A 2,252-nucleotide genomic window follows, 5' to 3' on the forward strand; every position below is an offset into this window, starting at 1 on the left:
AGACTGCCCATTCAAATGCTGATCTTTCCAGAAACACCTTCACAGACACACCCAGAAAGACTATTTGAGGAGCTATCTATCTGGGTGTCCCTTAGCCCAGTCAAGCCGACACATAAAATGAACCATCACTAGTACACATAACATCAAGTTTACCATTTTAACCATCTGAAAGTGTGCAACTTGATGGCATTAAGTGCCTCCCCAATACTGTATAACCATCACCACCATCAAACGGGTTTACAGCGGAGACTAAACTGATTTAAGGGGGTATCAGATATCCCTTTCTTACAAGTTACCATGTTGCCGGAGGTCTCCATAAACCCAAAGACTCTTCTTTCTTCTCCTTTTTTTCCTTGCTTTTTATGCAGAACTATCTAGCCTCCACCTCTGTCCAGATCCAGGCCTCTCTTAGCCTAGCAAATAACTCACCAATGCTCTGCAGAAATAATAGGTTGTCCATCCCTTGCTTCCCTCATCAGTAGTGAAGAGCACCTAACAGAAGTGCTGGTGTTTCAGACCCCTTTCTGCCTACCCAGTCTCCCCAAGTGAAAAGAAGCTGAAAAGAGCATGATTTCCTCAGATTATGGAGAGTGCCCGGACCCTCAGAAAGCAGAAATACTCATCTTTGGTTTAGGTGTGAGACAAAAAAGTGTTGTTGTTGTTGTTGTTGCTAAACTTAGAAATAAAACCCCCAGTTATTTTACTAGCAAAAAATGAGTTTATTTGGGCCCCCTCACTGCCTCCATTTCCTTAAGGAAGGGTTTTTTTCTCTCTCCCTCCCCCACACTGTAGCAGCGCGTGAGTGGGCCGGGTGGGCAGCGAAGTTTTCCAAGAAATAACTTCACCAAGATGTCCAGTGATAGGCAAAGGTTCAATGATGAGAGCCCCAGCGCCAGCAGTGGTAGTTCAGATGTGGACCAGCGAGACCCAGCCGCTCCAGAGCCTGAAGAACAGGAAGAAAGAAAACCTTCTGCCACTCAGCAGAAGAAAAACACCAAACTCTCTAGCAAAACCACTGCTGAGTTATCCACTAGTGCTAAAAGAATTCAGAAGGAGCTAGCTGAAATAACTCTTGATCCTCCTCCTAATTGCAGTGCTGGGCCTATTTATGAATGGAGATCGACTATACTTGGTCCACCAGGTTCCGTATATGAAGGTGGTGTTTTTTCTGGATATCACTTTTTCATCTGATTATCCATGTAAGCCACCAAAGGTTACTTTCCGCACCAGAATCTATCTATCACTGTGACATCAACAGTCAGGGAGTCATCTGTCTGGACATCCTTAAAGACAACTGGAGTCCTGCTTTGACTATTTCAAAGGTTTTGCTGTCGATTTGTTCTCTTTTGACAGATTGCAACCCTGCAGATCCTCTGGTTGGAAGCATAGCCACTCAGTATTTGACCAACAGAGCAGAACATGACAGGATAGCCAGACAGTGGACCAAGAGATACGCCACATAATTCACAGAATTTGTATGCGGTGGGAAGGAGCAGAAGGTCCCTTCCCACTGTGCTGCAAATCTTTATAGCCTTTACAATACGGACTTCTGGGCATATGTTACACTGATTCTACTCTCTGCTTTTATCCTTTGGAGACTAGGAGACTCCCCCAAAAGGTAAATGCTATCAAGAGTAGAACTTTGTAGCTGTAGATTAGTTATGTTTAAAACGCCTACCTGCAAGTCTTGCTTCTTTGGGATATCAAAATATATTTTGTGATGTACTAAGGATATTGGTCCTGAAGTCTACCAAATATTACAGTGCATTTTAGCCTAATCCATTATCTGTATGAAGTTATAAAAGTAGCCGTAGATGACTAGGAATTATGTCATTTGTATTAAACCCAGATCTATTTCTGAGAATGTGGTTCCCTGTTGTGAAAAATGTTTTACCTTTTACCTTTGTCAGTCTGTAATGAGAGGATTTCCTTTTACCCTTTGTGGCTCAGAGAGCACCTGATGTATCATCTCAAACACAACAAACATGCTCCTGAAGGCAAAAAAAAAAAAAAAAAAATGAGTTTATTTGGGAATAGCAGAGAAGGGCAAGAGGCAAAGGCTAAGCTACAAGGCAAAACCAGAGGCAAATCCACAGCACAAAACAGAGGACAGCTCTCTTATAGAGGAACGGGGGTGTTGGGAAGGCTGTTGTAAACAAAAAGGCCATTGGAGTAAACTGGGAGTTTCAACTATGGTGGCTTTTCATTGGCTGAATTGTAGCACTCTCTCATTGGCTGGGCTGTTGCTGGGG

The 2,252-nt window shown here is 43.2% G+C and overlaps 1 pseudogene; it reads left to right on the top strand.

Moving 5' to 3' along the window:
• The first annotated feature begins 713 nt into the window (after window positions 1-713).
• Window positions 714-1,844, top strand: LOC112814800 (ubiquitin-conjugating enzyme E2 E3 pseudogene; annotated as a pseudogene).
• Window positions 1,845-2,252: the final 408 nt, after the last annotated feature.

Source organism: Callorhinus ursinus, unplaced genomic scaffold, assembly GCF_003265705.2.
Source record: "Callorhinus ursinus isolate GAN/ISIS: 27379988/994484 unplaced genomic scaffold, GSC_fseal_2.0 scaffold46, whole genome shotgun sequence".
Taxonomy (NCBI): domain Eukaryota; kingdom Metazoa; phylum Chordata; class Mammalia; order Carnivora; family Otariidae; genus Callorhinus; species Callorhinus ursinus.